Source organism: Amphibalanus amphitrite, unplaced genomic scaffold (assembly GCF_019059575.1).
Source record: "Amphibalanus amphitrite isolate SeventyFive unplaced genomic scaffold, NRLGWU_Aamphi_draft 000604F_arrow, whole genome shotgun sequence".
Lineage (NCBI taxonomy): Eukaryota > Metazoa > Arthropoda > Thecostraca > Balanomorpha > Balanidae > Amphibalanus > Amphibalanus amphitrite.
The window spans coordinates 395,089-418,846 of NW_024882098.1; the positions used below are offsets into that span (position 1 = coordinate 395,089).

Below are 23,758 nucleotides of genomic sequence, written 5' to 3' on the forward strand. Positions count from 1 at the left end.
GTGACGTGCGCAAGTCAGTTGGGACCCAGCTTGCACGTGCGCACGTGAAGGGTGCCGCTTCAAGATGTCGAAAACGGCCGGGCCGATTGCACTCAAATTTTGCACACCGCTAGTGTGGTTAGTAGAGTGTCCTGTTCGTCAGTTCGAAGCACACCCACTCCGGTCTGCACGTGCCAGGCTCACCCTCTCGTTTGGCGGCGGGTAACCGCAGATTGTTTCTTCATTAGACAAACAGTATTCGTTAGAATTGTTTTTCTATTGAAAAAAAAAAACAACCGGAGCAGCCCTTCACCGGGCTATGTTTTGCATGGTTGGCCGCGAATCGAAATGTGTTTGTGATTGCTGTAGAAGACTAGACCAGGAAACACTCGGTGAGTTTGCTACCAAAACACATTAACCTCCGAAGAGATAGTGGTTTTCCCGGATCCCTCATTACTCCGCCATTCATTTAGGCGGTTATATACAATAGAGCCGGCATTGCGGCACAGCATACATTCAGGCGTTTGTCGCTTCTGCCATCTAGCGAGTAAAAAGGAATGTAAGGTGTTTTCGGCTGATATACAGATCCGTTGAAGCATCAATATTAAACTTGATATTCGGCACAAGTCACTGACTCTGATTCGAATGGTGACGTCGACGGCGACCGTGACGTCACCATTGCGTCAATATTGATTAACCCTCGCCGGCGGAGGGCCAGAGGCAGCACCCGCCTCTTCCCATAAGGTTTTTCGTGATAGCTCGGGACAGCCGGCGACAAAGTGCTGAAAACTTGGAAAACCTGACCTATAATTCAAGCCGGATCTCATGACACCGACCGCATTTTCTTGTTAGGTAAGGTCACTGACCTATGACGTCGTAAGTGAACCTGTGCACTGTCCTCAGAGGTCCCAACTTCGCACCGCCCTCAGTACCGGAGGAACTTTCACAAAAAGATGAAACTTACAGGACGTAGTAGCCTCCCAAGGTCTGCAACTTGTATAACTCGTATTTTTTAAAGGTCACATGAGTTCAGGTCGGTCTTGTTGAGAAAAGACCATAGAACTTGTTGTTATGCTTCGTTAAGCTGTCAGAATTCGTTTGTTCTTTTTAAGCTCATTTAAAAATGAAAAATTTAACAAGGAAAGTCAATTGGAGCGTCTTGAAAAACTGCATTAGATAGACACCTTTTTAGGCCTTAACAACCAATTTCAAAATTTGACCTCACTTGACCTGACCTTGACCTGACCTCGACCTGAAATTTATCCAGATGTGGTCCATACCTATCACTTATTGAGTGTGCCTATTGAATTCTATAAATAAAATGACTCATAAAACTGGTGTCGCATATGCCCTTTTCTATACTTTGTTTTTGGTGACTGGACTTGACCTGACCTTGACCTTGAGCTTTGAATAATATTTTATGCAACGAATATTGTCTTGGTAGCTAAGAACACGTTTTGGGCGATCTGTCTTCGTCCAAACTACGGTGCAAGGCCGATACTGTAGAAGCTTGCATTTTGTATCCTTGACCTGACCTTAACCTGACCTCTGACCTACTGAAGCAAAAAAATGGGCTCTTAAGATCCGCCTTGTTGAGAGCTTTCGATTGCCGTTTTCCCCGTCTTTCTACGACCATCGGTTAGGAAGTTAGACAGGGGGCAGAATCTGCCCCCCCCCCCCACCAGGGCGCGTATGGCTGAATAGCCCAGCGGGGCGCGGGTTAATAGGCAGGTGTATTCGCAGACAGTCACGACCAGCAGCGACGGCGGCACTCGTCACGACACTCCGGCGCCGGCGATTGGCACCGCGCTCCGGTCGCCACTGCCCGCCGGCCCGCCAGCCCACGGTCTTGCCGAATACCAGATTAGCGCGAATTTAATCAAAAACCCGACTTTCAATAAACTGTTATTTATACCTATCAATGGGTAGGAAATTGTCCAAAGTTATCGGATAGAACCTTATTTTTAAGCCACTTTATCATTTGGGGACTTATATCCCTGCCGAAAGTAGACCCACGCTCCGGTTCCTGAAATCGGGCTATGGTACTGAGAAATATGTCCAGTTTTCAATGTAAATTTTACGGAAGCTTCGAGAAGATATATGAGAAAATAGCATATCACCGGATAGCACAATTCATGATGAAGCTGTTTCTGCTATCATGGTAGCTTTTCAATGAATGGTTTCTGAGTTTAATGAGTTAGAACAGGAGCCTTGCATGTGTATCGTTCTCACGATAGTATTTCATAAAGAAGTTGGAAAATGTCAAAATGGATAAAAATGGATATGACGAATAGGGCATGGCTGAACTCTCCTCACATTTCTGAACATAAGCGAGCAAGTTTCAGCTGCCACTTTTTGCCTATTTGCCGTCAATTCAGCTTTGAACATGTCTAGTCGGCCGCCCGGCGTGACCTGACCAAGGTCGGGGGCGGCGCGGCCGAACAGGCTCCAGCCTAATTAACTATCTCAAGCACACGGAATCGTGATTTCATGCACTCCTTGCAAGGTCCGATGCTTCACTTTTGCATTATTGGCCTTACGTGACGTCATTTATGACGTCACTAGGGTAATAAGAGTTTTTCGTCAATAACTTCCGATCGAATTGAGCTAGCGAGTCCGGAAAGCCACCAATGGACTCAGGAAGACCTGCCGAATCGAATGATATGCAACATGACCTCCTTCGACCAACTTCGTGATCTGTAGGGGCTCTAACCTGACCTTGACCCGAGGTCAACACCTTAAGTTGACTTCAGCCGAACAAAAAGTATACCATTCGACGCACCTGAGCGAGGCGAACACGATGATGCCAAAATTGCGACTCTGCGGCATTTTTTCGCGAAGTTATTAATAAAAACGAATCCGTGCCTTGGGCCACTTGACCTGACCTCAGAGGTCACAGGTTAACCAGAGACCTTAAAATCGGATACCAGTTGCTGCGTCTCGTAACGGCACACACGCTCGTTTTTTTTTTCCGCGAGGCTCTAGTTTCATCAGGGGCGAAACAGCGGCGGGGGTCGTACCCCCCCCCCTCCTTCGGCCGGCGCGTATTTTGAAAACCAATAGGTCCGGCGAGGGGTAAATGTCAGTTTTGGAACCAGAGAACCATTTTCAGTGAATCCGAGCGGCGCTGGGATTAAATTCGCGCTAAACTGGTCTTCGGCCACACTGTGCAGCCGGCCGGCGCCCTCACCCAGCTCGGGTCAGCCGGGACGGCACTGCCCGGGACGTCACCAGTGGCGGCGCCACGAATTTTCGCCAGTGGGGGCAAGCTTGAGCTGACCCGACTGTTATCTGACAAGTGACACCCCGATCTGCAGAATCCAGGAGCACCTTGTCCCTAGCCGTTGTCCTCCAAAATTGTCCAGATGAAGCCGCATAGGCGTAGAAATAGGGGGCGGGGGCCTTTGACCTTTGGTGACCTCTGGTGACCTGACCATTGACCTGACCCAAAAATGACTGAAATGTTTCCGCTATAATTTTTGACGCTTTTTTGAATGCCGCTTACCGCATGTCGCTACGTGACCCAAGAGCCGAGTTAGACGGGGTGCTCAGACCCCCCTCCCCCCGGCCCGGCGCGGAAGTCGCGAAGCACCGACCCGGCGCGGGTTAAATACCAAACTGAGAGCAGGAAATGGTTTAGCAAGGTGAGATGAGTATAAAACTACAAGGAATTTCTTCATAGGGGTATTGGGGCTCCCACAAAGTGACATTGAAGTTTCGCTGCCCCCCCCCCCCACACACACACACACTTTTCGTGACTACGCCCATGGATGAAGGAAAAGTTATCGCAAATAAAAGAATTTCTTTGCCATCATTACATCACCACAGCTTTGCATTGGAGTTTTGTAGCCTTGTTTGCATCATCACATCCTATCCTATCAGGAACATTGCACAGGTCTTCTGTTCCCTTTTCAACATCAGCCAAGTTTTGTGGGGGCGGCGCCCCACGGTGGCGCCGCCCTTGGACGTCACCGGCTCCGCTCTGCGGCGCGGCCCCCGATGCGCGACGTACATCCCAACAAAAAGACCCCAGTGGGGCGCGGGTTGAGTTACAGGCCGGGTTGGGGCGGGACGCGGGTCGATCCCCTCGTTCCGTTCATACTGAGATTTTCCTGTTACATTGCAAAGACACGCATCGCGATCGCCCGTAACCAGCCGCACTGCTTTCAACCCCGAAGTGAAGGTGCCCAGATTAACGAAGTCATGTGCTTTGGGAAAAAGTCAATATGAATCGCTTGCATCGCTCAGCATCGCTTTGGGACCCTTGACGGCTGCCGACTTGTTGATTGAGCTATCAGTTGTGATAGAAGTGATAAGATATTATTTCGAAAAATTCGTTATACCTAAATTGTTGCTGTCTCATTTCATTGAAGCTTGTGAGTTTTCTTGAAGACTCGGAAAAGAACAGACACGGTGAGTTTGACGCTGCCCTGCCACGCTCGACCATCTCTGTCGGCTCGGCTAACTCGTTTAGCATCTGTTTACTTTTTAGGAAGGTAGGTAATTACGGAATAAACATGAATTTCGCAAAAATCGTCCTTGTTGATAGTCGAATGGTCATTCTATTTTCAACATTCATTATGAGGCCCAGGATAACATTTTGCTTATATGCTCCGAAAAATGCGCATCTGAGACAAACGCGAGTTGTTTACAGCTTCGTTTCACGTTGCTAGGTGGTTGCTATGGAGCTATGGAATGGATAATTCCTTACCTAGTGATTTGCATTTAGGTATCTTACGAGTATATGATATCGACCTTACTCCACCCGCTCTCCCTCTCCATAAAAAGAGAGTTAATTGTGTTGCATTTTATTCATATGCAGAAAAATAGAGGCGTCAAAGGATATGGCCGAATATCAGCGACCCTTGCTGTGTAAGCAATGGGGTATGACAAGTGGGGGTAATGGCCCCGTCCAGCGCCCATAAAGTGGGCACCACTCGTGCGACCTGCCGACCACTGTTCTATGTAGATAGAGCCATAAAACACCATGAATGTTTTAAACTTGACGATACGGATCGACTGGTATGCAACATTTTATTTCTTGTAAATAAGCCAAAAAATCCAAAAAGCTTTTTTGAGTTTAGAAAAAAAACAGAATATATGTCATAGTAGGGTAAGGTGCCTAATTAGCGACCCCCTTAATTTGAACCGTCATTGCTCACGCTCTGTGGGTGCCACTGTGTTACTGGCTTGATTTTCGGAGAGATCGTTCATTTTTCTATTAAAATATAGTCATTTTCTGCCCAAATATTCACTAACTTATTTGTAGTGAGCATTTTGGCAAACCATTGCAAAAAAAACGCTAATAGAGAACTCTTCCCGATTAGCGACCGGGGGGGTCGCTAATAAGTCTCCCGACCGTGACACATGATAATTTATTGCCACATGGAACCCATATAGGTATGTAAAATAGAATAGTTATACAAGCCATGAGTTACATAATAATCGTTCCAATCCTTGCAAAGATATGTGACTTGTGAGAGAAGCCATTTAAACGCTCCTGATTTGGCATTTGAGAGAGAGAGCCACGCGCCTGGACGGTTACCCGGATACATCAAAACAGTTATTCAGTTTTTAAAATGATTGGGCTATCTGATGCTCCAGACCGCTGATGAATCGGCCAAGCGGTTGCCAAAATATATGGCTGGAAAAGGGTAAACGAAATACAGTTTTGATTTGAATGTGACCTTTTTTAATTTGAATGTGGTCTTTTTAATTTGTATGTGACCTTTTTTAATTTGAGTGTGATCTTTTTTAATTTGATTGTGACCTTTTTTAATTTGAATTTGCCCTTTTTAAATTCGAGTGTGACTTATTTTAAGTTGAGTGTTAAAAGGTGTAGCTAGCATTCTTTCTGAGATAATCTGGTGTGGTCAAAAAGCCCCCCCCCCAACATGACAAAGTTGGATGAGAGGCCAAAACGGGCGCGTGCTAAAGCATATCTCGATGTTGTGAGAGCCGAAACCGGTAATTGCGAGCCAGGGACCCCAATAAGCTATCTCAACTAAAAATATATGTTAACCCGCGCCCCACTGGGGTCTGCGTACACACGCCCAATATGTCGGGGGCCTTCATAGCCCCCACCCACCTAACTCCGAAACTACTGGGCCGCTCGTCAAAATTCAAACGGTGTCTGATAGCCCCGGAAAAACTGTCGAGCGAAACCTAATTTCATTGACCTCGAGGTCACTGATGACGTCACAGGTCAGGTCAAAGTAAAAATTATTAGCATTTTGGCTTGTTCACACTTTGGGCTCTGACCGCCGTCTTACAAGTCAGATCAGGCTCATTTTTGGTTTACACACTTGTGAACAGATGCTCTAGATACCTGGAGGGTACCAAACTTGTACTTTGATTTTCAGGTCAGGGTCAGGTCATCACAGGTCACGGAAATATTATATCATGCGTCGGTCACGTGACACATGTTTTATGGTCCATTTAGGCCATATATTTCGAATTTGATGTCGTCTGTGTCATTCAAGGTCATTTTGAGTCAAGTTTAGCTTAGGTCAGGTCACTTTCAGGTCAAAAAAGTTCAAATTTTGAAGTTTTAGTTTTTCAACAAAAAAGGGTGTCTACTGGATGCAGTTTGAGCTCAGGAACACGATGGTGCTATATCGATAGCATAGCAATGCTTCATTGAATTAAAAATTCAAAATGACTGATTGGCGTTAGAGCTTCCATACGATGACATTGAATCCTACACTACACTATCCTTCTCCGTCTTAACCCGCGTCCCGCTGGGGGTCCTGGATTTCCACGCCCCAAAGGGGAAGGGTGTTTGAACACCCATCCCCTTCTAACTCGGCTCCTGGGCCACGTAGCGATACGCGGAAGGCAGTATGCGAAAGAGCGACAAACATAATGACTGAACTAATGTACTTCAGTCACTTTACTTTTTTTTGCTCAGGTCAAAGGTCAGGTCACCAGAGGTCATTGAAGGCCAAATGTCGCAGATTTTCAGGTCAAATGTCAACAATTTTTAGAAGCCGACACATAACTCGGGAACCAAGAGAGTTACAACTTACAGCGCCGTAGAAAAGCACATTTGATAGCCCATTCACCGCTCTCGCTCTCTGAATATTTCTCCCATATTTGATCTAACGTCAACGTTCTAGCTTGCAGGTGGCAAAAACTGCCAAAATGGACGATTTTTGCGGACAGTTTTTTTTTGCACTGACTTTTGACTCAAGCTTTGCACGAGCTTAACTTTACCTGCATCGTGTTTCTTTCGTCAAGACGCATCGAATGAACTATAATTTGACCTTGAAAGGTCAAATTGAAACAATTGACCTCAGGCCAAGGTCTTGACCTGACCGGAAAGGGTCATGCGTATCAGCCGATCCGTATCGTGGAGTTGAACAAATCTAAGGCGTTTTCATCGCTCTAACATGCCTGTATCCAAAGTTATTTGCTAAAACCTGCTAGATACCCTTCGTGACCTGACATGATCTCATGGGCATAAACAGGGGTCACGGGTGCTATGCATTTTTATGTTCATTGGGTCAACTGTCAACGTTACTTGTAATTCGGTGTTTGAAAGTGTTTAGAATGACTTTCGTCAAAAAAGAGGCGTCTTTCAATTTTCTCCCTACAAATAATCATGTAATCGAACACAACATTTTTTTCATTTGCAGCAAAACATAATTATTCAACATAGCTTTACGTACCTATATTTGTATGATTAAATTGCATGTCATTTATAATTTGCATTTCGTTTATTTTAAATCGCATGTCAGTTGTTTTAAGCTGAATGTCACGTGTTCTAACTCGCCTGTCAATTGTTTTAATTCAGAAATCAGCTGTTTTAAATTGGACTTCATTTGTCTTAAAATGCATCGAAAATGGTGTAGATACCTGGAGGGTACCAAACTTGTACTTTGATTTTCAGGTCAGGGTCAGGGCATCACAGGTCACGTAAATATTATATCATGCGTCGGTCACGTGATACATGTTTTATGGTCCATTTAGTCCATTTATTTCGAATTTGATGTCGTCTGTGTCATTCGAGGTCATTTTGAGTCGAATTTAGCTTAGGTCAGGTCACTTTCAGGTAAAAAAGGTCAAATTTTGAAGTTTAAATTTTTCAACAAAAAAAGTGTTCATTGGATGCAGTTTGAGCTCAGGAACACGATTGTGCTATTTATATTGGTGTATGATGTCAAATAAGTACTGAAAATTGATTTGAAAAATTATTAATTGTGAATTTTTTGCAATAATGCGTATAACTTGGCCATTTTTGAACATATTTAGCTAAACCTTGCTAGTGTTATTCATAAGCATGCGTTCTATTACATATATTCCGGTCCAAAAACTTTTTTAAAAAATATAAAAATATAAATTTTGAATTTTATGATATGAAATTTTGAAATTTTCGAAATTTCGGAAGTCCGAGATAGCAGTTTGATAGCGCAGTCTATTCTGAGTCCTTTCACGCAAAGAAATTGGATCTAGCTAAAAAACTGAGCTCTTGGGAGCGATTGCCGTGGTTCAATGTTTTGCGTCGAAATCGGCCGAACATGACGTCACTTTGACGTCATTTCCGGCCGACCTATAGTAGCTACGAAGTTATTTTACCACAAGGTGTTAAATTGATGCAGCCGAAGGTACTGAAAGTTTGGCGTCGACACGTCAAGCGGTTTGGAAGTTATTGCAGAAAAACAGGAGGGGCTATAAATAGCCCCCCCCCCCCAGTGGGCCGCGGGTTAAGGTCGGATGATCACTTTAAAGCATTCGTTTTTGTTGAGATAAACTGGTGTGGCGAATTACCCCCCCCCCCCTCGCTACCACGAGAGTGAAGTTTGAAATTAAATAGCATCGATATTTACTTACCTTTCATATTTGATGTTTGTTTTCCAAGGAACCCCGTGAAAGGCAGTCTTCTCAGTTATCAGTGACTTGACATATTATTATCCTTTGACCTGCTTCACAGCCACGTTATTTTCGGTGACTTTTCTTTGCTCGCTATTTCCAGATATACTGCATTGTCTTGCTACATTGTGGTTCAGCTCCGGTCACGGCTGTGTCTGTGCTGAGGTAAAGCCTTGGGTGCAATCAGCCTACATCTATTGAGACCTCCCAGGGATAGGATATTTTCGCCATGCAAAAAACAAGTTACGCCAAAATAGCGGAGGGCGTAAAGCCATCGTTCGTGGAGGTGCTGACGGGGATGTCCCGTGAGGCCAGGTCTGGAAGGATTTATTATCATGATTGGCAATCCACTCCAGTGGTCAGCAGGCAGGACCCCGTTTACACTGACTACGGTGCTAACATCATTGGCATACATGGCGACGGCAACTGTCTGTTCCGGGCGCTCGCCTACGCTGTCGGTGATCCCTCGCTAGATCACGTGGCCCTTCGGCAAAAGATATGTGAAGAGGAGCGCAAAGATGAACTGCTTAGGGCAGTGTTCCCTGACCTGGACGGCTACATCAATTCCATGCGCAAGGGAGGTGAGTTCGGTGGTGAGCCAGAGATAAGAGTAGCAGCACGTGTGCTTCACCGTCTCATCTATGTGTGGGAAAACGGTCATCAGGTGGCTGCTCATGGAGCACCAAACCAGTCTCCTATTCACTTATGCTATTATAGTCGGGGGGAGCACTATGACCTGCACATGGTCGCTCCATCTCCCCCAACACCACCACACCCCAGGAGGAACCAACTGCCCAGACTTCACCGGCCATCACTGAGCAGAGCACCGACAATGATGGTGCTTGGACTCTTGTTAAGGGACGACGCGGTCGCCAGGCAAAGTGCCTAGATACTGTGACAAAACCAGCGAGTAAGGAGGGCTCCGCAGCTGCTACGACCCTCAACACTTCAGTCTGTGTAAATGCAGCAAAACGGCCAGTTGGCCGTCCCAAAAAACAGAAACGTATTTTCACGCATCTCTTCGGACGTCCAATCAACGTCGAGGATGTCTGTGTAGAAGCGCAAACAGCCTCTGAGGGCGCAGACGTGCCAGTGATCGTTTCCAAAACCATTCCGGTCTTTCCACTGGGTACAGATCATGGGGAAAATGAGGAAGCAGCAAAAAGCTGTGAGGAGTCTGACACCGTAGTCAGCGCTACTGCCAAAAAGGCACGCATTGGGCGTCCTAAAAAACGGCCCCCACCACCGCCATCATCAAAACGTGCAGCCCCTATGGAACTTGATGTAGCAGAGACCAAAGAATTAGCTCCTCAAAACACTGTTCAGTCGGTTGCAGCACTTGAAGCTGACTCTTCAAGGATAGGACAGTCGGAGTCTAGTGCTACGGGAGGAAGCGCTCAGCGTCGTGCCGGGCGCCCGAGGAAAGGTAAGGCTGTGGTACCACTTCGGAGAAAGGATACCGCCACGGACGCTACTATTCCTCAGGCTATTCAAGCGGATGGTAAGGAATCTGGTCAATTGCTCATTGACCCAGCAGAGAGTATTTGCAATGAATCAGAACTTCAGTCGCCATTGGCTGTTCCTGTGAACGGCCATAACCCCAAGGACGCATGTTATCTACGGCTGGCTACATTCAGTCAGATTTAGACATCGACGGGGTTTCCACGCTGACTCGTGCCACGCTGGATGACTTCGTGGATAAGTCTTCGCATTGTGTTGTCATAGAAAGTGTGACGACTGATCTCAGCTCACCAGTGGACAACAATTTAATCGGCCCCTGGCCATACCGAGACAGCACCAAAGTCGTTGTGACGTACCTTATTGGTGATCATGGAGAAAAACGTCAGATTAGCCTACGCCACCTAAAAAGACGTGGGTTTCCTACTCCATCGCGTAGCGGCCAATTCCGTTACAGCTCTTACTCATGGCTCCGTTTTAAGGACATGGTAAAAAAGTCTGGCCAAACAGTGGCCGCTGTTTTAGAGGACGAGGATCTGTTCCACAAAACGCTCCGCCTTGTAGATCGCTTCTACTCCACACATCCACGTCGGGCGGAGGAGGAAGGTCTGCAGCCGCATCGGGGTCCGCAGGCCTGGGAGGACCGACATAATCTCCTCCAGCTGCACTACTACGGTAAGGGTTGGTATAAATTTTACCGCTCCTCTACCCTCCGTGAGATCATATCCAGACACGGAGCTGATCGGTGGGCCGAGTTTCAGGCCGATCCCTGGTCGGAGACACTTTCAGACGAGCATTTCGAACTTCTGCTTCGAGATGTTCATCATAAGCTAAGACAAAACCATGCAAAATACACCCATCTGCTGGAAACCTTCGCCGGACCACAGTGTCACGAAGATCGCGGCAACGCCACTCGCGTCCAGTACAGCGTAATGTTTGTCACTCGCTCCGCTACGTCTGGTAGGCGTCAACAGCGCAGGCCGGTGGCACAGGCGCCGCCTCAGCGCACTGCAGCCCCTGCCATTGCAGATGTCGGTGCTCTAACATCGTTCTTTCTACGTTCGTGTGTCGATTGCGGCACTCTGCGTGTTATTGATGCTAGAGCTGCGTCCAAGTATCCTCTCGGTCATTACACCTATGCCGGCGAACAGCACAGAGTTCGTTTCACATGCGACCGGCTGGTCGGCATCACGTGTGACACTCCGCCAGACTTTGTCACCTGCACGGCGGAAGAGAAGCCGTCCACCTGGGTGGCCATGGGCGCTCGGACGGCGGGAGACGCATTACCGCCACCGGCAATGCAGCTTCGCTCATTACGTGTGCTGGACGCGTCTGATCATACAGAGGAGACTGAGGTTCTGGCCAGCTATCATTACCATGGTGATGACAGAGCTGCTGAATGGACTGGTCGTCGTGCCGTACTGACCCGAACGTCAAACAGTGGCGTCGTCACACTGGGCACGCAGGCGAAGCGCAGACGCTTCCGTCCTATTTCCAGCAGTCAGTTCACAGCCGGCCGTTTCACCGTGGACAGTCCGCGCGAGGCAAAATGCTGCCAGGCGTGGCACGATCCACTCGACACGGATTCTGAAGATCCGTCGTCCGAGCTTGAGTTCTCCAACTTACAGGTACTACGCGACATCCATGCCTTGTACAATTCGCTTCGCCGTGTGCGTTGCGTCAAGTGCAACCAGCAGACGCCCGGATTGCCGTATCCAGGCTATCAGATCCAGGTGCCTGAGCATGGCCGTTTGGTTAATTTGCCCCCGGACAGCGTTGTTTCTGGCGCCGTATCACGCTCGTCGCTGCTGCGTGAGGGCGGGCGTTGTACGGTGACGCTAGACCCGAATTCAGGGGTGCCAACGGCACAGTTTTCACTGACCGAGACGTCACGGGCGTTTGTACAGCATGTTCATCAGCATATGAGGTGACGCCAACAACAACATTGTACCTCGGCCACTGGTGTCGGACATAAATCAATTACGTCCCGATCCGAATGACGTCGGCGACTTTGTCGGCGGCGCTGAGCGGCCCGTCGCCTCCCAGCCAGCGCTGAGCGCAGACGGCACGTCGGCTGCAAACAACGGTGCTCCAGAGGACGACAGTGACGAGCCAGAGCCGACGGACATCAGCCTGTTCTCGGCAGAAAATCTGGTAGCCACTGATGTATACTCAGACGAGGCGTATCATCAGTTTGTGAAGTCATGGACACCCGCTGAGACAATGGTGCTGCGGCCAGTGCATCTGGTTGTCAGCGTGCTGCGTTTGCGTGCCAACCAGGTTCCGTTCTGCAAGCACGGCACCATTTCCTATCCGCTGAAGGACGCCTGCCGGGCGCGGAATTTACCATGGTATGATTTTGAAAGGCTGCCATTCGTTGTGCTGGTGCAGAGCAGACGAGACGGCAGGTCTGCCGAGGCTATGGTAAACATGCAGACCATACTGAGGGCCAAGCACTTTATGGAACGTACCATGGAGTGTAAATACAACCCACGGCAGACGCGTCCATTCTATCGCTTTGTCGGCGAACAATGGATGCCGTTTTCAAACGAAAACCTGGCAGCTCTGCAGCGTCGGCTGTCCGAGCCGGACCGGCCGAGCACGCCTGCCGGTCTTCGTGTTGTACTGGCCAGCGACATTCACGCCCGTGGACAAGGTGTTGCGGTTCAACGAGTTCTGCAATTGGCTAGAGTCTGGCTTCACCATGGCCGACGAGCTGTGGAAAAGCTTCCGGCTGTCGCGCAGCGGTGAGGGTGCCGACACCACAGAGGCTGGCCAGGATGACTTATGGGGGTCATTGAGAACTTTGTGGTAGGTCAAGCTGTCGACGCGGCTGCCGACCGCCACAACGGAGGGCAGCACGAGCGACGCACAGATGACGACGACGAATCGGACGCCGATGAAATCGACGTCACCATGCGTCACGTTCTCAACTGTGCCGTTGCTAACGGCTGGCTGCTGCCCGCCCCGTCGACGGAGACAATGTTGACTCGACCGGCGAGCCGAGTAGCGTGCTGTTACGCTGTTGTGAGGAGCTGGAGATGCTTGGCCGCGAGTTCGGCAACGATGAGGGCGTCCGTGCTGGCGGCATTTCTGCCGGTGCCGTCTGCGGGCGCAGAGTGAACGTCCGGAAGACATTCGCCGGCAGGGTATCGCGCGTTCTGCGCTCCCAATCCGATGCCGGGAGTCGACCGGGAAAATCCGCTGCCCGAGTCGACACCCGGCTACATGCAGATGGCTTTCCCAGAGGTGTTCCGCTCGGGTGACGCCGATCCGTACCAGGACCGTAAGGTCAGCATTCGTCAGCCAGTCACCTCCTGGCGACAGAACTGGCTTCACTGGATGTCGCGTCAGCCCGAGGCGGAAGGCAACGTTGACCTTCAGTTCGTTGTCAGCAACCAGCTGAGTCGTGATAAGACCGGCCAGGAGGCCAATGTTGCCATCAGAATGACCGATTTTCCAGACGGGTTGCCAACCAAGGAGCAACTGGAAAACGACCCGGCGCTGTGCAAAAGGCTTGCTCAGTCGCTGCTTTGTCTACGCTCAAAATTGGAGGATTCTGACGCTTACTGGCGAGTGCAAAAGCAGGACGCCATCGGCATCGCTCGCTACCTTGAGAGCCCGCCGCCGTGGCGGTCTAATGCAATTCCCATGGAGGTTACCTGTGGCAGACACGAGCCGTTCCCTACAATCATCATCCGGCTATTCATCGGCTGTGTGACAACGCTGCCGCGAATGAGGCGCTCAGTGACGAGCGCTATCTCCATGCACGGCTAGCCAACACGCTGCGACATCCCGGCATCGTGGCGTGGATGTCGGCTCTGATTGGTGAGCTGGACACGTTGGCGCTATCTGTGGCGCGACACTCTGCAACATACTTCCTGGTGCGCTCTGAGTGGGGTGCTAACGCCAACCCACACATTCACCGTCACGTGATCAGTGAATCGTTCTCACGATTCCTACACCAGCTTCAGACCTCTCTGAAGCAGAAAGTGGCAGAGATCGAAAGAGATTTGCGGGTGGAAGACCCCACTTTGGAGAGCGATGATTCTCGCGTCACTCTTGAGACGCGCGTCAGCGCGGCCTGGCGTGACTGTCAACAAGAGTATGTCAGGCACATCGGTCGCTGCTACACCAACTGGAATGCCGGCTTCACAAAAGACGGCGAGCGCACCTTTGACTTTGCCTACGATCGCAAAACAACCGTTTGCCGTGCTAGCATGGCCGTCCAGCTGGACGACGCGCTGTCAACCGGCGACTTTGCCGCCATTGACGAGCTCTATGTGCGCGTCATCAACGGCACGCTGCGACACACGGGCCACAGCGGACGCGGAGACGCGCCGTCTGCCAAAGACGGGTGTGCCGTGCGGCGACCGGTCGTGGACAAGGCGGCAACTGAGGCGGCCCGTTCGGCAGATGGACGTGCCAAGCAGGTAAAAAAAGAGGTGATTGTGTGCAAGAGACGCATGCCACGGCGTCTCCGCACCGAGCCGGCTGTGGTGAAAGATGCACACGATCCTCGCATATATCAGTTCGAGACGGCCTCAAACGACAAATGGCTAGGTAGTCATGATCCGTTCACCATCCTGCACGTCCTTAACAACGTCGACGACAAGGCAGTGGTGCCCGCGTGGCTCACCCCGTACGCCGCGTGTCGAATGGAAAAGCTCGCCCACGGACAGCGGTGGCTACACATTTAACGTGCTGCTCGCTCAGTCCCGCGGCGACGGTAGCGTCGAGTACGCGCTCAAGTACACCATGAAGCCGGTGGCTCCAATCAGGACCACCGGCGACATGCTGTTGTCGGCAATGGAACGGCGTGAGGCGAGCGAAACGTGGATATCGGCGTCGTACAGAAAATGTACAACCAGGCGGCGGCATCCATGTGTCAGTCCATCTTCAGGCAGTGCACAAAAACTGGCAGCTGCCGCTGCTGCAGAAGAATTTGGACGTGAAGAGGTTCAGTATGAGCGGCTGCCGCGTGGTGAAACCAGCCAATGCCGCTGACAATCCGGTGTACGTGTTTGCTGACTCGGTGGAGCGCTTCAACGCGCGGCTGGGCGACAACATTCGTCATGGCAATATTCCTCTGACCGATATTCAGCGCAAAATGTCAGTCTACGAGTTTTTCGACACGTTCACGTCCATTGAGAAAACCATAGATGGTCAGCGCGTATTCCAGATAAGTCGTCGCCAGTCTTCATGGCGTGGTGTGCTGAAAACAGTCATGTTGGCACCACATCATGGCATATCGAAGGCAAATCCGGCCAGAGTCAATTTTGGAAGTATGCTCGCGACATCGTGCTGTGGTGTCAGCCGTGCTGACATCGCAGGAGCTGATGCCGCCACTAGATTGTCTCACTGACTGCGCCATAGCCGCTCATGGAGAGCCATGTACGATCAGCTGATGGCATTGACGTACACAAGCCTGTGTGGGTCACTCGGTATTACGAAGACCACAAACGCCGAGCGGCGGCAGCCACAGGCGAGGACTTGTCTGACGAATCGGACAGCGACGATGACGACGACGGCGACAACGCTGACGATGCTGCTGATGTTGTCGAGCCGCCTGAGGTAGAGGAAGAGCGTGAGCTGATGCTCAGCGTGTGCGTGATCGATTCTACCAGAGGCTCTGGACGCCATGCTGGCGTGTCCTGCAGAGGACATTGACGACGCAGTGCAGCGAGCTGACAGAGCGGCGGCGAGCGTCGCAAACCCGGCCGGATACGACTTCCAAGCGCAGTGGCTCGGCGATCGCATAGTCAATCCAGAACATGTGCGTCGCAACTATGGCCGATGGCTAGTCTGAGCGCCGGAGACGCTGCGCATTTGCTCCGGTGACGCCGAGTGGACGTCATGGTGCTGCCGCGTCTGGTCACAGGCTATCTGAAAGAACAGCGCGAGTGGCGACGCTCCTGTCGTGAATGGAATGCCTACGATCAGGCGGTGGCCAAATGGCGCCGTAATCGGTCGTCACGCATCGTCGAGCCTGTCGCGCCCCTGGTCCCGATATTAGGACAAACGGCCCAAGGCACTGCGTGCATTCTGCTGGGTGATCCTGGCGCGGGCAAATCGACTACGCTGCGCTCTGCCGTGCACGAGTTGAACGAGCTGCTCGTCGTGATGAGGCCGACTGGACTGACGTAGTCAAATTTCGGCGCCAAGGGCTGCGCATCGTTCCATATGGCACACGGTGCGACCACCATCCACCGTCTCTTTGCTATACGAGTCGGTCAAGTAGGCGATGACCCGTTGCCGGCCGAGAGCGACAGTTTGCTGCACTCTGTGAAAGGCTCGGTCCTGAGCTGGGTCTTCTCATATTCGACGAGTTCTCAATGATCCAGCGCAGGATGATGCGCTGGATAGTAAAGCGACTCGAGGAGGCCGGCATCAATTTGGACGACATCGGGTCGTGCTTGTCGGTGACCGGCACAGATATGCCGATCGGCGACAGTCCTGTGTGGAGTCTCCGCCAGCGAATGGACGACGGCAAAGACTGCTGCGAGGCATCGCGGCTGGGCATGCTCGCCTTCCGTGAGGTGTTTCGTATGCCGGCGCTGGAAACGTGTGGACGGCTTCGCGGCGTGGAGTCACGCCGCTTCACGGGAGCCGAACACGCTCAATGATGATGAGCGCCGGGCGGTGGCTCGTTTCCGTGCGGCAGCACTGGACGGCGATTACGAGACCGTCTACTTAAATGAAGTGCGGCGCACTGTTCAGAACGACGAGCTAGCCGACCATTTCACAAAGGTGATCATTCCATCGTTCGCTACGGCAGGGCGACACACGCCAGTCTGCAGTGGCTCCGCGACAACACGGCCACCGCGAGCACATGGCTGCTGATCCACTTTGGGCTGGCGCCGTCACACTGCACGGTAACCATTGGTTCAGCGAGCTGGCCGTGCATCGTGCTACCGTCGAGTCGGACAACGCCAGGGCGCTCGTCGCTTCGCCAACGAGCGTGACACGCCGGTAATGGCCGTGAACGCACAGCATTTACCGACGAAAAAAGCAGCTCGACTGCAAAAGGTGTCACCCAGAGATTCCGCAGCATACCGGCAGTGTTCTTTGCGTGCAGTGGTCTGCCGCTGATGCTGTTGGAAAACGTGGCACCCAGTGTCGGTCTGTTCAATGGCGCTCACGTCGAGTTCGTCGGACCGCTGTATTGGAGGATGACTGGCAGGTAACACTGTCCAGCTGTGAGTACCGAGAAAGGGTGGGACCAGTGGCGTCACGCTGACCACTCCCCTCGACACACCCGCCTCGGACCGTGAGCGTATGTACCAGGTTCCCGTGGGCAGTGTCATCGTGAAGGTCAACGGTCACACCGTCGACGGCGATGAGCATCGTCTCGACGAGCTGGTCGCGGCGTCTAGCACCGTCCAGCTGGTATTTCACACGCAAAGCACCCGCCCATCTGCCCGAGTTCATTGTGGTGCGCGTTCCAAACTACACCGAGAATCGTGGCCCAAATATCCTCGGCATCGAAGATGCCGACGATCTGGTGCCAATACGGATGGTAAAGCGCGCCCGTGACAAGGGCAAAAACAATCGGGCGATAGGCGGCGGTGAAGAGAGTCGGACCGAGTTTGGTGTTGGACCGCCGCTGGAGGGCGGCAGCGCATTCACCGGCTTTAAAGGCCAGGGCGCCACGCTGGATCGAGTGGGGCCAAAGTGAAAGCGTGGGTAGAGACGCCCGGCTTCTGGACGGTGGTGGGTCGTGTCAGACACCCACATCACCTGCACGTTCCCACTGACCAGTGGCCAACTGTCGAGGAGATTCAGGTTCAGCGTCTGAATCCAGACGTGCTGGAGGCCGAGATTTTCGAGCGCCAAATAAAATCAATGCCGCAAAGACGTGGCGTCACTTTGTGGCTGCCGAGGATGACGGCCAGTGGAGTAGCGCCGATAATGTCATCGGAGACGCTGTCCACGTGGCTTGGAGGCGGCTGCACACACGCGACGTGGCCTCTATTGTGTGTGACGAGCTGCATGCCAAGGGAGTGGATGTGTCTGTAAGTGATATGCAGCACGTTATCCAGAAAATGTCGGAGACGGATGATGGCACTGATCCTTGCTGACCAATATATCTCACCTCACGGCAGCACTGCTGTCTTCTGCGCAGTAAAATACAGCGTGGACGACGGCGCCCCACTGCCACCAAACCGTCCAAGCGGCCGGCCTCCACGTCTGCTGGTCGGGGCCGGCGTGGTAAGGGTCGCCGCATCTCGTGAGAAAGGACGCTACGCATCGGTCGTGGATTTGCCGTGTGGTAAACTGTCACCTGAGCAAACCGTTGCACGCTTACGCAACGTGTCACTGGGAACTCACTGAACTAGTGAGGGAGTGTTAGTGATGTTACTGTGAGCTGTTACTGTGAGTTGTTACTGTGTTACCGTGAGTGTTACTAGGTGTACTTATTCAATAGTGTGTGTTATTGGGTACGTTGGTCTAGAAAAGAGTGGTGTGAGTGAGTGAGAGTGGTGAAAGAGTGGTGCGCCATTGGCTCGGTGCTTTAGTGTTCGCACCTTGTCTACTACGCACTACGCCCGCGATCAGGAGTACACGGCACTGGCACAACCGGACTCCCCTGCCATCGACTGATCGCCCCACGCGCTCAGCCCCCAAGATGACCCAAGCTTGGACGATATCCAGTGGAACAGGGTGAGAGCAACTTATCCTCGTTGCCGATTTCGCTGTTTTGGCATCAAACTGACCACGACGATAACGATATTGAATACGTTTTCAGTTCTTACGCGTCGGAGTCGCCATAATGGCAAAACAGCGCGATCAACCTCTGGATGAGCTGTGGGGAGGACCCTCGTGCATTGCACGTACCTTTGGAGCTGCGCTATCCAGGTTTAAATGGTCCGCAGCGCATCACGTTGCCACTCTCTTACCGCAGCGAGGCTGTCACGTAGCCCGCACGGCACGGTGGGAGAGTAGGGGGATGCAGGCTGGTCGTACGTCCCGACTCAGTCATGATTGCTGTTGGGAGGAGCTGCGCCTTGCAAGCTTCCCAATATGTGCGCGCCCAACCCCGAGCCGGGCTGCCGTAGTGCAGTCGTGGGGTATGACTGCCGCGTGTGGGACCCCGATGCATGACGCAAATCGGTGATGAGGGCGATCGTGGCAAAGTAAAGCTTGCCACGGCCGCCAACATCACGGATGGTGCCGATTGGAACCGCACTATCGGGGTGTAAACGGTCGCAAGTGCGGGCCCCGTACACACGCTCTGCTCCGTTGAACGGATGGGGACAGTGTCCGCAAGTCCTAAAGAGCACGTGTGAGTCACAAGGCGCAATGTAGGACGTGACTACGGCTGGGGCACTGCTAATGAAATGTTCAATTTCGGGCCATTTCATTAGCCACCCTATATCATTTCCCACCCACAGATGTATCCGTTACATCTCCTTAACGGGTTCTCGAGGCAGTTTGCTTTTAACGTAATTTTGCCACGGTTACATATGGCACTGTTTAGACTTAAATGTATATGCCTCTAGGGCGGGCAGCACGGTGCAGGATGAACCTTTGGTGTGCGACAATCCTCCACAGCCCAAGGTATATCCCTGTTCCTCCATCCGCCTCCTCGTGGCGCTGCCTGGAGTGTTAGGCACTGCCTAGCATACCAAGGATGGAAAACTAGCACTTGCGTCGATTGCGCATAATAGACACAGGTAAACTGAATCTCCTTCTACACGGAACAACCAACAAGCATGAACAACTCCTGACACTGGCACAACTCCAAATTACATTACGTCAACTAAACGTTTTTGTGTGTGAAACGCAAAAGTGTGTTGCGTAAAAATGAATGAAATAATAAAAATAAATAAGTAAATAATAAATATACAATAGGGAACCACTGGCGCTGCTTCTACCGGCTGCTGATCCATCTTTATTACCCAGCGGGTAAATGAACTCGCACCTATAGGTAGACCGCCGCTCGTACCTGACAATACAATAACGAGTGTTTGTAGCATGCACCATGCGCACATGACCAATGTCTTCACCCAGCATGTATTGGACATACCAGGTGGTCGGTACCGATCAGGACGGCAGCCGGTGGGTCCGGGAGGCCCTCCTCCGGCCCACCCTGTCCTCGGTGCGTGTGGAGCCGGTCAGACCCGAGGCCAGTCCGGCCCGGCCCGGTGAGAGCGGCGAGCTCCAGTTTCAAGTCACTAACGAATGACGCTACCAGCACACTTAAGGGTAAGAGCCAAAAGGGATCATTTTCATATTCAGTGAATCTTGTACGAATATACTATTGTACGAATATGTATTGGCTAAAAGTGCATCAAACATATTCAAGAATAATAACGTCATTTCTACATTACCGCTTCGAAGTTTCGTTTTTTTTTCGAATCGTCACTTCGTATCGATCTTCACGAGCACGTCTTTGGTTCAGGCCGTGCTACCGCTTTATCCTGCTTTGAAATTATTGCAACGTGTGTTTTGTATGCAGTGGATGTCAAGCAATGTACGACCATCGTTTCACTTCAGCTACTCTCTTTTCCCCTTTCAGCTACTTCCAATCGCTGAGTGAGCTCCGTGTAACTCTCGCGCCACGTCAGAGTCGCACGGTTACCCTGCGGTACTACGTGCCGCCCTTGGCACGCCGGGGCTCGGTTACCGTGCTCGTCTCGGCCCTGCTGGAGAATAGGGCACACGGCGCTGCCGCCCACCAGACTGTCACTGTACTGGCCCAGGTGATTACCGAGGATGTCGTATGAGAAAGGAGGGGTTGATGCCCAAATCGCTCATGCATTGATGATGACATTTGAAATGGAATTGTGTAACACATCGAACGAATGTTCTTTTCATTCATTGATATAACTTGCCACAAACAAAACAAAACAAAACCATAATCTGTCAAACCTAAGAAAGAATGGATTTAAATAGCAACCGCCGTTGATGCACGTGCCTTTATATTGCCTTAAGCTAGGATTTCGAAACACCATCCTGTGCACGATATCAACCAGCTTTTTTGGTGCGGACATGCCTTGTTCTACCTGGCAAGGACTTCATCGACACTGTACCTGTCTCTTTCAGGCATTTCATTATCTTGTTAGCAGTTTTTTTTTTGCCAACACCGAGCTGTTTGGGAGCGTTTCGGACGCTGTGGCCAGCCTGCATCGGCACCGCAATTTGGACTCTGTGTCATCTCCGCCATAGCTCAGCAACCATGCCAAAATTAAAAACTATCATAACAGCTATACACGAGTCGGTTGGGAAGCCGCATGCAAAATTTCACTAAAATCCGTCCAAAACTTTTTGAGTTATGGTCTGAAAACCAACATGTAAATCTTTCTGCCTCACCCTGTATACCTAAACCCGCCCTCAGCTATGACTCATGTCCGCTGGACCTTATCGCCTTGTCTCGCCTCTCACGCCTTGTGTCGCCCCTGCAGAAGGAGGATATTTCGGCTCCGACGTGCACAGTCCTGCCAGGAGCTGACGTAGATTGCGGTGACTACCTCACCGAGGACGACTGTAATGACCGGTTCCGGACAGTGGAATTTGGGGTCTCCGACACCGGATCAGGTGGGTTCCTATCGCGGTCAATTTATTTTGTTCACCTTATGTTGCAGTCCCTTTAACTTATATTTAGCACTAACACTCAATAGCCATGGATGTTATCTAATGCCATTTGCTCTTTGTTTGCAGGTCTACAAGAGGTGCACATGTTCCCCAGCGGGGTGGTCAGCTGACCGCCGGCCAGGTCGTCGTGGGCAGCCGCGACTGAAGGGTCGGTGCCGTCCCTTCTGCGTCAACCCAGGGCCAACGTTATGGCGGTCGACCGCTCGGGAACATTGTATCTACACTGTCGACCTCGCAACGTCTGTGAGTTGAGGGGAAGGAGGAAGGGAGGGGGACGGACGGAGGGAGGGAGGAAGGGAGGGGGACGGACGGACGGAGAGGGACGAGGGAGAGAGAGAGAGAGAGAGAGAGAGGAGAGAGAGAGAGAGAGAGAGAGAGAGAGAGGAGAGAGAGAGAGAGAGAGAGAGAGAGAGAGAGAGAGAGAGAGAGAGAGAGAGAGAGAGAAAGAGAGAGAGAGAGAGAGAGAGGAGAGAGAGAGAGAGAGAGAGAGAGAGAGAGAGAGAGAGAGAGAGAGAGAGAGAGAGAGAGAGAGAGAGAAATGGAGGAAGGGAGGGCGAGCTGAAACTTGGAATGCAATAACTTTTCATAAGACGGAATGGATATGGATCGAGAAGGTTGGAATGGAGTTAGAAAGAAAGCGAGTTAAATGGATTAATTGGAATGGGAGGAAATACTGCAGGAAAAGGTATGTAATTGTAATAGGTATAAGTAAAGTTATTTTGGGATAAAAGGCACCTTCCGACCACAAATGACCGTGTAACCAATGCTTCTGAACTCCCCAGCCTACGGTGGCTGGTGCTCAGCTCGACCAGTCTGGGCCTGGTGATCGGCGGCGCGCTTCTGGCATTTATCCTCCTGGTGCTGCTGGTGGTCTTCCTGGTCAGTCGGAGACGACGCAGCTGGGACTAGCGCGACCTGCCGACTCTGGAGCAGCAGCGACGGCAGGAGCGACACAGGAGGGCAGCGGCCAGTCGAGCCACGTGTGAGGGAGCAGCGTGGAGAATTAGAGACCCGTGTAACCACTCGAGACACAAGTGTCACATGTGAGGAAATGGGATTGCAGTGATGGAGAAAAACCCAAAAGCTATTAGCCATGCAGAGCATATGCGAGGGAGCCAAAAGTGATGTCGAGTAACCGCAGGTTGTTTGAAAAGACAAACACTACCTGGTGATCGGCGGCGCGCTTCTGGCATTTATCCTCCTGGTGCTGCTGGTGGTCTTCCTGGTCAGTCGGAGACGACGCAGCTGGGACTAGCGCGACCTGCCGACTCTGGAGCAGCAGCGACGGCAGGAGCGACACAGGAGGGCAGCGGCCAGTCGAGCCACGTGTGAGGGAGCAGCGTGGAGAATTAGAGACCCGTGTAACCACTCGAGACACAAGTGTCACATGTGAGGAAATGGGATTGCAGTGATGGAGAAAAACCCAAAAGCTATTAGCCATGCAGAGCATATGCGAGGGAGCCAAAAGTGATGTCGAGTAACCGCAGGTTGTTTGAAAAGACAAACACTATTCGTTAGAATTGTGTTTTTCTATTGAAAAACAACCGAGGGTCGTTCTCCGGGCTATGTTTTGCAAGTCTGGCCGCGAATTGGGGCAACTTGAGCGGGGCCTAGACGAAATGTACAATCTTCGTAAAAAGTTCAGTGTATGGTAACCGCAGGTTGTTTGAAAAGACAAACACTATTCGTTAGAATTGTGTTTTTCTATTGAAAAACAACCGGAGCGGTCGTTCTCCGGGCTATGTTTTGCAAGTCTGGCCGCGAATTGGGGCAACTTGAGCGGGGCCTAGACGAAATGTACAATCTTCGTAAAAAGTTCAGTGTATGGGCTCCCGTAGGCGATCTACCTGAT

General features: G+C 51.3%; 1 long non-coding RNA gene across 1 annotated transcript; it reads left to right on the plus strand.

Annotated features, from left to right (window-relative positions):
• Positions 1-20,924: 20,924 nt before the first annotated feature.
• LOC122394680 lies at positions 20,925-22,008 on the plus strand. Its single transcript, XR_006258909.1, has 3 exons — positions 20,925-21,014; positions 21,717-21,849; positions 21,973-22,008. It is a non-coding gene; the product is annotated as an uncharacterized LOC122394680 (long non-coding RNA).
• The last annotated feature ends 1,750 nt before the right edge of the window (positions 22,009-23,758 follow it).